The sequence below is a fragment of the Cynocephalus volans genome, chromosome 5, assembly GCF_027409185.1.
Source record: "Cynocephalus volans isolate mCynVol1 chromosome 5, mCynVol1.pri, whole genome shotgun sequence".
Lineage (NCBI taxonomy): Eukaryota > Metazoa > Chordata > Mammalia > Dermoptera > Cynocephalidae > Cynocephalus > Cynocephalus volans.
Genome location: NC_084464.1, coordinates 42,686,638 through 42,702,800, shown reverse-complemented (window position 1 = coordinate 42,702,800; position 16,163 = coordinate 42,686,638).

The window sequence follows — 16,163 nt, the reverse complement described above, 5'->3', positions numbered from 1 at the left end:
CAGGTGAGGGAGTGAGCCCTGTTTTAATTAGAAAGAACAGTGTTCTAAGATTGCCCTCTGCATGTATGTGGAATCTACTGGGGAAAGCACTGAGGCTGCAGCAGGAACAGGGTGGGCAGACTTCAGGAAGGACTTCTCACCACTTGTGACTCCCATTCATGGAATCCTGGAGCTTGCAGGGAGGGTGAAGGGCCTGGTGTGTGGAGGAAGGTTGGGAGAGGAGGAATCAGACTGAGGTGGGCTCTCACCCCCAACTCTGTCTTTGTCCGCTCTGCTGCATTCAGAGTTTGGGGTGTATGTTATATTGATGTATTCTGTAACTCTCAGAATTCCTGAATCTGAAGGAAGGTCTTTGCATGGCAGGATATAAAATTAAGGAATGTCTAAGCTGTGGAGGCTCAAACCAATAATTTCAAGAAAGAATAACTATGAGAAAAAGAACTTGTCAATAATCTTTTATGTTGATTACATGCTAAAATTGTAATATTTTGGATGTATAATAATAAAATGTATTGTTAAAATTAATTTCACCCATTACTTTTTATTTTTTAATGTGATTACTAGAAAATTAAAAATTATATACATATGTGGCTCACATTTATGGATGAGATGATAATCTATTGGCTAGCACTGTTTTAGAAGGCTAACAATTTTACCTCTTATGTTTAGGTCTATGGTTCAAGTTAGCTTGTATGTATGGTGTTCCTTCTTTTCCTTGTCAATTTGTTCCAACACCATTTGTTGAAAACACTATCCTTTTCCCGTTAATTACCTTGAAGCATTTTTCATAAGCATGTGTGTGTGTGGTTCTATTCATGTACTCTTTGCTCTATTCTACTGATCATGGCTATTCTTATGCCAATATCACACAGATTTGATTACTGGAATTTTATAGTGAGCCTTGAAATAAGGTAGTGTGAATCCTACAAATTTCTTCTTCTTTTAAAATATTATTTTGGCCATTTAAAGTCCTTTGGTCAAGGGCTGGGATCTCCCTACCGGCCAGCTGAAATGAATGAATGAATGAAGGAATAAATTCCTTTGGGTTTCAATATAAGTTGTAGAACCAGCTTGTCAATTTCTTTAAAAAAAAAAAAGACTGAGAGATTTTGATTAGAATTGCATTTAATCTACAGATCAATTTTGGGAGACTTGGGACCTTAACAAGGTTGCGTATTCCAATCCTTGTACATTGTATTTCGCTCCATTTTATTTTGGTCTTCTTTATTTCTTTCAGTGGTGCTTTATAGGTTTCAGTGTGCAAATCTTACACACTTTGTTTAAGTTGATACCAAGTATTTTATTACTTGGATGGTGCTTTTATACATAGAATTAAAATGTTTTAATTTTCCTACTTTCCATTTCTGTCACATAATTGGCTTTTGTATATGACTTTATCCTATAATTGTGCTAAATTCATTTGTTAATTCTAGAAACTTTCTTTGCCTCAGGAATTTCAATGTATACAATAATATCACTTGCAAATTAAGATGTTTTTGTTTTCTTTAATAAGATATAACCTTTTCATTTATTTTTTTCTCGCCTTAGTGACCTGGCTAAGATTTTTGTTTTTTGTTTTTTTGGATATTTATTTATTTATTTATTTATTTTTAAATTTTATTTTGTCGATATACATTGTAGCTGATTATTGCTCCCCATCACCAAAACCTCCCTCCCTTCTCCCTCCCCCCTCCCCCCCAACAATTTCTTTTCTGTTTGCTTGTCGTATCAACTTCAAGTAGTTGTGGTTGTTATATCTTCTTCCCCCGCCCCGGTTTTTTTTTTTTTTGTGTGTGTGTGTGTGTGTGTTTGTGTGTGTGTGTGTGTGTGAATTTATATATTAATTTTTAGCTCCCACCAATAAGTGAGAACATGTGGTATTTCTCTTTCTGTGCCTGACTTGTTTCACTTAATATAATTCTCTCAAGGTCCATCCATGTTGTTGCAAATGGCAGTATTTCATTCGTTTTTATAGCTGAGTAGTATTCCACTGTGTAGATGTACCACATTGTCCGTATCCACTCATCTGATGATGGGCATTTGGGCTGGTTCCAACTCTTGGCTATTGTAAAGAGTGCTGCGATGAACATTGGGAAACAGGTATACCTTCGACTTGATGATTTCCATTCCTCTGGGTATATTCCCAACAGTGGGATAGCTGGGTCGTATGGTAGATCTATCTGCAATTGTTTGAGGAACCTCCATACCATTTTCCATAGAGGCTGCACCATTTTGCAGTCCCACCAACAATGTATGAGAGTTCCTTTTTCTCCGCAGCCTCGCCAGCATTTATCGTTCATAGTCTTTTGGATTTTAGCCATCCTAACTGGGGTTAGATGGTATCTCAATGTGGTTTTGATTTGCATTTCCCGGATGCTGAGTGATGTTGAGCATTTTTTCATATGTCTGTTGGCCATTTGGCTATCTTCCTTAGAGAAATGCCTATTTAGCTCTTTTGCCTATTTTTTAATTGGGTTGCTTGTTTTCTTCTTGTAAAGTTGTTTGAGTTCCTTATATATTCTGGATATTAATCCTTTGTCAGATATATATTTTGCAAATATTTTCTCCCACTCTGTTGGTTGTCTTTTAACTCTTTCAATTGTTTCTTTTGCTGTGCAGAAGCTTTTTAGTTTGATATAATCCCATTTGTTTATTTTTCCCTTGGTTGCCCGTGCTTTTGGGGTCGTATTCATGAAGTCTGTGCCCAGTCCTATTTCCTGAAGTGTTTCTCCTATGTTTTCTTTAAGAAGTTTTATTGTTTCAGGGTGTATATTTAAATCCTTAATCCATTTTGAGTTGATTTTAGTATACGGTGAGAGGTATGGATCTAGTTTCATTCTCCTGCATATGGATATCCAGTTATCCCAGCACCCTTTGCTGAAGAGGCAGTCCCTTCGCCAGTGAATACGTTTGGTGCCTTTGTCAAAGATCAGCTGGCAGTAAGTGTGTGGGTTGATTTCTGGATTCTCTATTCTATTCCATTGATCAGTGTGTCTGTTTTTATGCCAGTACCATACTGTTTTGGTTATTATAGCTTTGTAGTATAGCTTAAAGTCAGGTAGTGTTATGACTCCAGCTTTATTTTTTTTGCTCAGCATTGCTTTGGCTATGCGTGGTCTTTTATTGTTCCATATAAATGTCTGGATAGTTTTTTCCATTTCTGAGAAAAATGTCTTTGGAATTTTGATGGGGATTGCATTGAATTTGTATATCACTTTGGGTAGTATTGACATTTTCACTATGTTGATTCTTCCAATCCAAGAGCATGGGATATCTTTCCATCTTCTTGTATCCTCTCTAATTTCTCTCAGCAGTGGGTTGTAGTTCTCATTATAGAGATTTTTCACCTCCTTGGTTAACTCAATTCCTAAGTATTTTATTTTTTTGGTGGCTATTGTAAATGGGCAGGCTTTCTTGATTTCTGGTTCTGCATGTTCACTATTGGAGAAAAGAACTGCTACTGATTTTTGTGTGTTGATTTTGTATCCTGCTACTGTGCTGAAATCATTTATCAATTCCAAGAGTTTTTTTGTAGAGGTTTTAGGCTGTTCGATATATAGGATCATGTCATCTGCAAACAGGGACAGTTGGACTTCATCTTTTCCAATCTGGATGCCCTTTATTTCCTTCTCTTCTCTGATTGCTCTGGCTAGTACTTCCAACACTATGTTGAATAGGAGTGGTGAGAGTGGGCCTCCTTGTCTAGTTCCTGTTCTTAAAGGAAAAGCTTTCAGCTTTTCCCCATTCAGGATGATATTGGCAGTGGGTTTGGCATATATGGCTTTAATTATGTTGAGATATTTTCCCTGTATACCTAACTTATAGAGAGTCTTTGTCATGAATGAGTGCTGAACTTTATCAAATGCTTTTTCAGCATCTATAGAGATGATCATATGGTCCTTGTGTGTGAGTTTATTAATATGGTGTATCACATTTATTGATTTGCGTATGTTGAACCAACCTTGCATCCCTGGGATGAATCCCACTTGATCGTGATGAATAATTTTACGTATGTGTTGCTGTATTCTGTTTGCTAGTATTTTAGTGAGGATTTTTGCATCTATATTCATCAAGGATATCGGCCTGTAGTTTTCTTTTTTGGTTATATCTTTACCTGGTTTTGGTATCAGGATGATGTTTGCTTCATAGAATGAGTTTGGGAGATTTGCGTCCGTTTCAATCTTTTGGAATAGTTTGTAAAGAATCGGTGTCAATTCCTCTTTGAATGTTTGGTAAAATTCTGCTGTGAATCCATCTGGTCCTGGGCTTTTCTTTGTTGGGAGCCTTCTGATAACAGCTTCGATCTCCTTTATTGTTATTGGTCTGTTCAAACTTTCTACGTCTTCACGGTTCAGTTTTGGGAGCTTGTGTGTGTCCAGAAATTTATCCATTTCCTCCAGATTTTCAAATTTGTTGGCGTATAGTTATTTATAGTAGTCTCGGATGATTCCTTGTATTTCAGATGAATCAGTTGTAATATCACCTTTTCATTTCTAATTTTTGTTATTTGAGTCTTCTATCTTCTTTTTTTTGTTAGCCATGCTAATGGTTTGTCAATTTTATTTATCTTTTCAAAAAACCAACTTTTTGATTCGTTGATCTTTTGAATTGTTTTTTGGTTATCAATTTCATTCAGTTCTGCTCTGATCTTAATGATTTCTTTCCGTCTGCTAACTTTAGGTTTGGATTGTTCTTGTTTTTCTAGTTCTTTAAGGTGAAGTGGTAGGTTGTTCACTTGCCATCTTTCTATTCTTCTGAAGTGAGCGTTTAATGCAATAAATTTTCCCCTCAATACTGCTTTTGCAGTATCCCATAGGTTTTGGTATGATGTATCATTGTTTTCATTAGTTTCAATAAATTTTTTGATTTCCTGCTTGATTTCTTCTTGGACCCATATGTCATTAAGTAGAATGCTGTTTAATTCCCATGTGTTTGTATAGTTTCCAGAGTTTTGTTTGTTATTAATATCTAGTTTTAATCCATTGTGGTCTGAGAAGATACATGGGATAATTCCAATTTTTTTGAATTTATTGAGACTTGATTTGTGACCTAATATGTGATCTATCCTGGAGAATGATCCATGTGCTGATGAGAAAAATGAATATTCTGAGGTCGTTCGGTGGAATGTTCTGTAGATATCTGCCAATTCCAATTGGTCTAGAGTGTTGTTTAGATCTTGTGTTTCTCTACTGATTCTTTGCCTAGATGATCTGTCTAATATTGACAGTGGGGTGTTCAGGTCCCCTGCTATTATGGTATTAGTGTCTATTTCCTTCTTTAGGTCTAATAGAGTTTGTTTTATAAATCTGGCTGCTCCAACATTGGGTGCATCCATATTTATGATTGTTATGTCTTCTTGATGGATCAGACCTTTTATCATTAAGTAGTGTCCCTCATTGTCTCTTTTTATGGTTTTTAGTTTAAAGTCTATTTTGTCAGATATAAGAATAGCTACTCCAGCTCGTTTTTCTTTTCTGTTTGCATGGTAAATCTTTTTCCATCCTTTCACTCTTAGTCTGTGTGAATCTTTATGGGTGAGGTGGGTCTCTTGTAGGCAGCATATAGTTGGGTCCTGCTTTTTGATCCAGTCAGCCAGTCTGTGTCTTTTCATTGGGGAATTTAAGCCTTTTACATTAAGAGTTGTTATTGAAAGGTGTTGATTTATTCCTAGCATTTTATTGGTTGTTTGGTTGTCTTAGGTGTCTTTTGTTCCTTGCTTTCTGATTTACTGTTTGTTTTCTGTGTTTGTTGGTTCCTTAGGTTGTAGATAGTGTTTTTGTTAGCTTGTTTTCTCTTCATGAATGCCATTTTTATTATACTAGCGGGTTTAGATTTTTCTTGGGTTTTTATGGCAGTGGTAGTTATTTTTCAGGAACCAAACCCAGTACTCCCTTGAGGATTTCTTGTAAGGGTGGTCGTGTGGTTGTGAACTCCCGTAGTTTTTGTTTGTCTGAGAAATATACTATTTGCCCCTCATTTCGGAAGGATAGCCTTGCAGGGTAGAGTATTCTTGGCTGGCAATCTTTGTCTTTTAGTATTTTGAAAATATCATCCCATTCCTTTCTAGCTTTTAGGGTTTGTGATGAAAAGTCTGATGTTAGCCTGATTGGGGCTCCCTTATAGGTGATTTGATGCTTCTCTCTTGTAGCTTTTAAGATTCTCTCTTTGTCTCTGAGTTTTGCCAATTTGACTATGACATGTCTTGGAGAAGGTCTTTTTGGGTTGAATACATTTGGAGATCGTTGAGCTTCCTGGATCTGATGATCTGTGATTTTTCCTATACCTGGGAAGTTTTCTGCCACTATTTTGTTGAATATGTTTTCAATGGAATCTCCATTTACCTCCCCTTCTGGAATACCCATGACTCGGATATTTGATCGCTTAAGATTGTCTGATATCTCTCTCAGATTTTCTTCAATGTCCTTGATTCTTTTTTCTTTCTTTTTGTCTGCTTGTGTTATTTCAAACAGCCCATCTTCAAGTTCAGAGGTTCTCTCTTCAACTTCGACAAGCCTGCTGGTTAAACTCTCCGTTGTGTTTTTTATTTCGTTGAATAACTTCTTCAGTTCAGCAAGTTCTGCTACATTTTTTTTCAGGACATGGATTTCCTTGTACATTTCCTCTTTCAGATCCTGTATACTTTTCCTCATTTCATCATGTTGTCTAGGTGAGTTTTCTTGTATCTCATTCAGTTTCCTTAGAATTATCACTCGAAATTCCTTATCAGTTATTTCAAGGGCTTCTTGTTCTATAGGATCTAGAGTTTGAGATTTATTAACTTTTGGTGGTGTACTTTCTTGATTTTTTGTATTTCTGGTATCTTTTTTTTGATGTTTATTCATTGTGGCAGGGGGTTTCACAGTCCACCGGTTTGAGACTAATGACTAACTAGGATGTTGCTGTGGTTGCCAATTTGGTATGGCTCCCGCCGTGACTGCTCAGTTGGCCTCTAGTGCCTTGTGTGTGTGGTTGCCTCGGGTCTTGGGCTTCTCCAGGGAGCCACCTTTCTGGTCAGCTTGGACTCTGCTGGGCTGGTGGATCACGTACCATAGGGTGTGTGATCTCTGTTGAGCTTTCACTTCCTGTGCAGGACTTCTCCCTGTTCTGTGTGCTCTGGCCCAGGCTGTTAGATCGTGCAGTGGCGACCCCACCGGCTGTGTGGTTTCTGTCGAGTCTCCGCCTCCCTGGCCGCACATCTCCCCACTCTGTGTGCACTGTGCTGGGCTGGGGCGTGTCTTCTGCACCCCTCTTCTATCAGCTGGGCCTTCAAGACCCTGCTCGGCACCGCCTCGCCCAGGAAGTCTACCAGGTTTCTGCTAGGCACAGACGAACGGTCTCTCTGGGTGCCTTTGTAGCACTATGTAGATCTTTCTCGGGTCTTGTTCACCTTTGTATCCCCCCAGTATAAACCGAGTCTAGCGCCCATCTGCAGCCTGGTCTCCGGCAGGTTCAAGTGTACCTGGGAACTCTCCTACCACACTATTCCCAACCAGAAATTCATTAGGCTTTTTTCCAAACTGGTGGCCGCAGAGATGGTATCTGCCTCCCAGTAACAGGGAGTTTACCTGAGGCCGGAGTCCAGGGTGTGGTGGAGTGACAGTTGGCCCGCCCGTACTTCCTTGCCCTCCCGACACTGGCCGGGGATGCCCCACGCCACCAGCCCTGCCAGAGAACCGCGGAGTGAGTGGGAGGGGAGGCCGGTCTGTAGGCTCCGGAAAGCCCCGCACCAGGCCAAGCAAGTGGGAGGGCTCAGTGATGGCCGAGCTGGGCGGGGCTGCCCGCACCTGGGAAAATGGAGGCAGCACCGGGGCGGTGAGTGGCCTGGCGGTGCAGGCGGGAGCTGGGTGGGGATCCACCCCCCGAACAGAGCTGGACCAGGGGGTCACTCACAGTGCTGTGCCAGGTCGGGTGCTCACTCTGTCTCTGGTTTGTTGCCTTCCCAGTTCTCAGCCCCTGCCGCCTCGGGCTGTTCAGTCGCGGCGCGGCTCGGGCACTCCCAGGAATCTTCTTTAATGCCGGCCTGAAACCTCGAATCCTGAATAGGGCAGCTGGTCGCCTTCAGCGCAGCCCCAGCCTCCAGGATCCTGTCTGCATCCACAGCTGCCCTGGCCCCGCGTTCCCTGTTTCGAGACTCGCTTTTGCAGCTAAGAAACAGTTCTTTTCCTGCTCCACACTTCAAAGCTGTTGCCTGTAAATGAGGCAGCCTCTCCTGCCGGGGGCAAAGTGGCGGTCACCCCCCACGACCAGCCAGCAGCAGCGGTCCTCCCTTAAGAGATGGCAAGAGGAAGGTCCACAAGTTTCCTGGCTGCCTGAGGCCCCGTGGCCACCTTTTCTACCTCAGCTACTCCGCGCCAGCCGCCGCAGCCGCCGCCATCTTGAAAACCTCTGACCTGGCTAAGATCTTTAATGCAACATCCTTGCCTTGTTTCTGCCCTTAGGTAGAAAGTATTCAGATTTTCACCACAAAGTATAATGTTAGCTGTAGATTTTTCATAGGTGCCCTTTATCAGACTGAAAAAGTTACCTGCTGTTGTTAATTTTCAGAGAGATTTTATCACAAGTATTGAATTTTTAAAATGCTTTTCCTGCATGGAATTGATTCTATGGTTATTCTTCTTTATCCTATTAATATTGTAAATTAGATTGATTTTCATAACTTAATTCAAACTTGCATTCTGTGATAAAACTTACTCATGAAGTATTATCTTTTTTATATATTGTTAGATTTAATTGGCTGATATTTTGTTAAGGATTCATTTGAAATTTTCTTTTGATACTTGCCTGGTTTTTGTACCAGGGTAATACTAGCTTCATAAAATGATTTGAGAAATATTTCCTTCTCTATTTTTTTCAAGAGTTGGAGTAGGTTTAGTATTAACACTTACTTAAATATTTGATAGAATTCACCAGTAAAGACCAGAGTTTTCTTTGGAGGATTTTTAAAATTATGACTTTAATTTCTTTGACTGAGACATAGCTATTCACATTCCCTATTTCTTCATGATTCAGTTTTGTTCATTTGTGTCTTTAAAGGAATGTGTCCATTTCATCTCAGTTATCAAAGCTATTTGCATAAATTGTTTATAATTGTCTCATTATTTAGCTAATGCTTTAATTTTCCACAATGTGCATCCCACACATTTTGATTTGTGATTACATCTTTATTCAGTTAAAAAAATACTAATTTCCTTTAAAGTTCCTTCTTTAACCCATGAATTATTTAAAAGTGTGTTGATTAATTTCCAAATATTTGGGGATTTTCCAAATATCTTAATGTTATGGATTTCTAATTTAGTGCCATTGTGGTCAGAGAATATACTCTATGATTTTAATACCTTTAAATTTATTGAGACTTGTTTTAGGGCCTAGTATATGGTCCCTTTTGGTAAATGTTCCATGTGCACTCCTATCCTACTCTTGTTGGGTAGTGTATTCTGTAAATGTCAATTAGGTCAAGTTGGTTAATTGTATGGTTTAAGTCTTCTCTATCTTTACTATTTACTTCTGCTGTCAATTACAGGGGGAACAGCATTGATCTTCAAATATAAATGCTAATTTGTGTTTTGTTTTTTTTTTGAGTTCTACCAGTTTATGCTTCATCTATTTTGGTCGTCTTTTATTAGGCACTTGTATATTTATTATTCATATCATCTCATGGTGCAGACCTTTATCATTAGAAATTTCCTTTCTTGTCTCTAGCAATACTCCTTGTCTTACAGGCCATTTTGTCTCATATTAATATAAACATTCCAGTTGTCTTATGCTTATCTAGATGAAATATCTTTTTCCACCCTTTAACTTTCCACTTATTTTTGCTTTTGTATTTAAAGTGTGTCTCTTACAGAAAGCATATTACCTGTATGGATGTTTTATACCTAGTGTGACAATTTCTGCCTTTTGATTGCAATTTTGGTTCACTTACATTGAATGTGATTAATATGGTTGGACTTTGATCTGCCATTTTACTATTTGTTTTCAACTTGCCTCATCTCTTTTTTTGTTCCTGTTCTTCTTTTCCCACTGTACATAGTGTCAAGCAAAAGTTTTTAGTTTATGATTTTTAATTCTTCTGGTGGTTTTTAGCTATATTTTTTGCATTAATTTTTTATTGCTGTTGTAAGAATTGAAACCTGCATCTTTAACTTATCAGTTTACTTTAGGTAATATTAAGCTACATCCAGCAAAATATAGGATACTTGCAACACTATAGTTTTATTTAACCTACCTTTACACTATTATTGTCATATATATAACATCAGTATACATTATAAACCCAGCAATAAAGTATAATATTTTTTGCCTCAAATAGTTATATGTATTTTAAAGACATTAGCAAAATAAGTGTGTATATGTGATGTGTGTATATAATTTCAGTTATTATTCCTTTCTCTATATTTGAGTTACCATGTAGAATCATTTTCTTCAGCCTGAAGAACTTCCATTAAAATGACTTGTAGTGTAAGACTGCTTAGCAATGAATTTTCTCAGTTGTTTATTAAAAAGCATATTTAGTTTGTCTTCCTTTACTCCCTTTTTTGTTTATTAAGATATTTACGTAAAATAAAACTTAACATTTTAGATGCACAGTCTGATGATATTGGTAATTGTTTACAGTCGTGTAACCACCACACTACCTTAGAGAACTGTTCCTTTACCCTAAAAAGTTTCCTCATGCCCTTTTATATTCCCCCACCCACACAACCCTAGTCAACCACGGATATGCTTTCTGTCACTGGAATCATGGAATTTCTGGAATTTCAGGTATATGCAGTCATAAGGTATGTTGTCTTGGGGTTTGATTTCGTTCACATATAACAATTTTTGAAATTCATCCATGTAGTTGTGTGTAATAATCTTTCATTCATTTCTGTGGCTGAATAGTTGATGAATCTTGCTGGAATTCTAGTTTATTCACTGGTTTATCCATTTGCCAGTTGATAGACATGTGGGTTATTATCAATTTGGTCTATTGTAAATGAAGCAATTTTGAAATAATTGAGTACAAATCTTTGTGTGGACTTACCTTGACCTTTTCATTTTTCTTGAATAAATAAATACGTATGTGTGGAATTGCTGGGTCATATGGTAAATGGATGTGTGAATATGTAAGAAACTGCCATATTATTTTGCAAACTGGCTGTAACATTTTTGCATTCCTACAGGCAATGTGTGAGATTTCTGGTTGTTCCAAATTCTTGCCAATATTCAGAATTGCCACAGGTCTTTCTAACTTCACCCATTCTAGTTGAGGTGTGGTGGTATGTATTATGGTTTTAATTTGCATTCCTACAATGACCAATTTTGTTGGGTATCTTTTCATGTGCTTTTTAGTGATTTATATATCTTCTTTTGTGAACTGTTTTTCAAATCTTTTGTACACAGAGAAGAAGGATTTTTGTCTTATTATTAAGTTGTAAAAGTCCTTTATATATTTTGAATATTAGCCCTTTGTCAGATATATATTCTGCCAACTTTTTCTTTCTGTTTGTGGCTTGTGTATTTATTTCCCTAACTATGCCTTTCAAAAAGGAAGTTTTTAATCTTAATTAAATCTGTTATCACATTTGTTTTTTTAAATGCCTTTTGCTCTATATTATGGTGTTTAACAAATTTTTGCCTAACAAAATGTCACAAAAATGTCCCCTATATTTTCTTTGAGGTGTTTAATAGTTTCTTTTACATATATGTGTATTTTTAGTTAACCTTTATGTATGATGTAAGGGTGGAATTTAATGTTTTCTTTCCCACATGCATATCCAGGTGTTCCATGATGTGTTAAAAATCCTATATTTTCTCCATTGAATTATCTTGGCAACTTTGTCAAAAACCAACTGATTATGTAAGTGTGGTTGTATATCTGGACTCTGTTAAGATATAGATTTATATGTCTATCCTTATGCCACTATCACTCTCTATTAGTTACTATATCTTCATAGTAATTCTTGAAATAAAGTATTTAGGTCCTTCGATTTTGTTCTAATTTTTCAAAATTGTTTTATAACTAACCTTCTCTAAAAATTTTAAAATTTGCATGTTAATTTTAAAAATGCTACCAGGATTTAATTTGGGATTGCATTGAATTTAACAGATCAATTTATATAGGGTTGCTATCTTGATATTATTGAGTTTTCTAATCCGTAAGCATGGCATATCCCTCAATGTCTTTAGGTCTTCTCTTACCACCCTTTGCAATGTTTTGTAGTTTTCAGAGTAAAGGCCTTCCACCTTTTTCATTAAAATTTATTTCTAAGTATTCTTTTTTACTTTTAAGTAAATTTATTATTTTTTAATCATTTTAGATTTACAGAAAAGTTGCAAAGATGGTCCAGAGTTTTCATTTACCCTACACCCTTTCCCCCCTAATGTTAACAAGCTACATAATCATTGTGTATTTGTTATAACTAAGAAGTTATTATTATAATTGCCTACACCACAGATTTTATTTGGATTTCACCAGTTTCCCCACTAATGTCCTTTTTTCCCCCCGTTACAGGATTCAATCCGGGATATCACACTGAATTTAACTAAGGATTTTTGATGTTATAAATCAAGGTTTTAAAAAAATTTATTTTTAAATTGTTTATTGCTAGTATATAGAAATACATTTTGACTTTTGTATGCTGCCTTTATATCTTGTGACTTTGTTAAATTCAGTGATTTATTCTGGTCACCTTTTGGGGATTCTTTAGGGTTTTCTATAAACAATCATGCTGGCTGCAAATAAGGACATATTTATTTCTTACTTTCCTGTCTATAGATTTTTATGTCATTTTCTTGCCTTGTTGCTCTGGTTAGGACATCCATAACAAGATTAAGTAAAAATGATGAGAGCAGATACTTTTGCCGTATTGCTGATGGCAGGAAGAAAGCGTGGAGCCTCTCATCATTGAGTTGATGTTAGCTACAGGCTTTCATTTGATGTCCTTAGTCATACTGAGGAAACCACTATTTATTTATTTATTATATTGTGTGCTTTATTTAATTTATTTATTTTATTGAAGCATAATTGATTACACATATTTGTGGGGTACAAAATTGACTATCAATAATTGTATACAATAGGTAATGATCAAATCAGGATAGTTAGCTTATTCATCACTACCATATGTAACGATTCTTTGTGTCCGTTAGCTAATTTCTCATTAATTTCTCTTTAACACCCTCTCTCCCACCTCTCCCTCTCCCTTCCCTTTTCCACTTCTAGTAACCAGAGTTCTGTTGTCTCTTTCTAAAAGTCCAAAGTATTGTTGTGATTGTTTGTTTGTTTCTCTCTCTCTTTATTGTTTATTTGTTTGTTTATTAATTCAGCTCCCACCTATGAGTGAGGACATGTGGTATTTCTCTTTCTGTGTCTGGGTTGTTTCACTTAACATAATTTTTTCCAGCCTCATCCATGTTGCTGAAAATGGCAGAATTTCTTTCTTTTTTATGGCTGAGTAGCATTCCATTGTGTTATATATATATACACATACATACCACATTTTCCTTACCCAGATATCCATTGATGGATACCAAATTTTCCTTACCCAGATATCCATTGATGGACATTTAGGTTGGTTCCATAGCCTGGCTATTGTAAAAAGAGCTTTGATAAACATGGGAATGCAGGTATCCCTTCGACATGATGATTTCCACTCCTTTAGATATATATACCCAGCAGTGGGATTGCTGGTACATATGGTAGTTCTATCTGTAGTTGCTAAAGGAACCTCCCTACTGTTCTCCATAATGACTATACTAGTTTACAGTCACACCAACAGTGCAGAAGGGTTTCCCTTTCTCTGCATCCTTGCCAGCATTGTTATTCTCTGTCTTTTTGATAACAGCCAGTCTAACTGGGGTGAGATGATATCTCAAGGTGGTTTTCATTTGCATTTCCCTAATGATTAATGATGTTGAGCATTTTTTCACACACCTGTTGGCAATTTGTATGTCTTCCTTTGAGAGATGTCTATTCAGCTCCTTTGCCCATTTTTTAATCAGATTATTTGTTTTTTTACTGTAAAGTTATTTGAGTTCTTTGTGTATTCTGGATATTAATCCCTTGTTGGATGTGTAGTTTGCAAATATTTTCTCCCATTCTGTATGTTGTCTTTTCACTCTGTTCATTGTTTCCTTTGCTGTGCAGAAGATTTTTAGTTTGATAAAATCCCATTTGTTGATTTTTTCTTTTGTTGCCTGTGCTTTTGGGATCTTACTCATAAAGACATTGCCCAGCCCTACATCCTGGAGTGGGGGAAACACTTTCTATTTTTCAGTTTGCTGAGAGATTTTGTCATGAGAGAGTGTTGCATTTCGGCAAATGCCTTTTCTGAAACTATTGTAATTATCGCACAGCATAATTGTCCGTTTTTTCTATTAATTTGGTGAATTGTGTCATTTTGACTTGCAGATGTTAAACCAATCCTGCTTTCTCATGAAAAAAACAAGGAGGCATGATATTTCATCCTTTTAATGTATATTTGGATTTGATAACATTTTGTAGAGATTTTGAGCCTATATTCATGAAGGATATTGGTCTGTAGTTCTCTTTTTTGTGATGTCTTTTCCTACATATTGAATCAGGATAATGCTGGCCTCTTAAAGTTAGGTGAGAATTGTCCCCTCCTTTAATTACTAACTACGTGTAGAATTCATGTTATTTCTTTCTTTTTTTTTTTAAAAGATGACTGGTAAGGGGATCTTAACCCTTAGCTTGGTGTTCTCAGCAGCACGCTCAGCCAGTGAGCGAACCGGCCATCCCTATATGGGATCCGAACCCGTGGCCTTGGTGTTATCATCTCCGAACCCGTGGCCTTGGTGTTATCATCACCACACTCTCCCGAGTGAGCCACGGGGAGCCCTCATGTTGTTTCTTAATTATGTGTTTGATAAAATTCATCAGTGAAGACTTCTGAACCTGAAGTTTCCTCTATGGGAAGGTTTTCATTTACTAATTTAATTTCTACAATTGGTAGGGGGCTGAACATGTTTCTTATTTCTTCTTGACTCAGTTTTCATAATTTTTGTCTTTCAAGGAAATTGTTTCATTTAGATTGCCAAATTTACTGGCACAAAGTTATTAATAATATTTCCTTATTATCCTTTGAAGATCCAAGCAGTCTGTACTGATGTACTGTTTTATTTCTGACATTAGTAGTGTCCTTTTATCTTCACCAATCTAGCTAGTTTATAAAATTTACTTATTTTTTTAATAGAACTAACTTTCAATATCACTGATCTTTTTTTTTTTTTTTTTTTTTGTCTTTTTCGTGACCGGCACTCAGCCAGGGAGTGCACCGGCCATTCCTATATAGGATCCGAACCCACGGAGGGAGCGTAGCTGCCCTCCCAGCGCCGCACTCTCCCGAGTGCGCCACGGGCTCGGCCCTCAATATCACTGATCTTCCCTATTGTTCATTTCATTTTCTATTCCATCGATTTTTGCTCTTACTTACTTTCTTCTGCATGCTTCGGGTTTAATTTTTTTCTTCCCTTTTCTAGTTTCTTATGGCAGAAGCTAAGTTATTAATTTGAGACCTTTATTCTTTTCTAATATAGGCACTTAAAGATAACAGTTTTTCTCTAAGTACTGCTTCACTGCATCTCATACAGTTTGATATGTGCTGGAAGAGGAAGAACCTGGGCTGCATGTCTTCCTCCCACACTCTGAGGAATTCTTCTCTCTGTAATGAAACAGACACACTGTCTTTCACTGAGAGGATTGTTGCTGGAGATCATCCTCTTGGATTTATATTGGCCCCATACCCACTGTACCTGTTGAGAGAGGCCTGACTTTGAATGAGGCAGTGGGGAAGTGATCTGGTGTGATTTCCACATTTGCCAAATGTTATTGACAACCGTCTGGTGAAAGTTTAGAGGCAGAGCTTTTCCTGAGTTTCGGAATCTGATGGGGACACTCCTCCGATGGTCTGCTTTTGCCACTAGGACACTATCTGGAGTCACCCAGGCTCTTTGATCACCTAAGATTATACGGAAAAATAGAATTAGAAGATTATACAAATCTTTCCATGTCTTTTTTGGAAGTATCCTCATATTTCCCTGTCTCGCAGATGGGGTGAACACCCCCTCTTGAGGACAAGATCTGACTCTGAAGGGAAAGGCACAGGGTCAATAAAACTGACAATGGATGTTTTCTTTTGAGGACCCTGGCTCCAGAATCT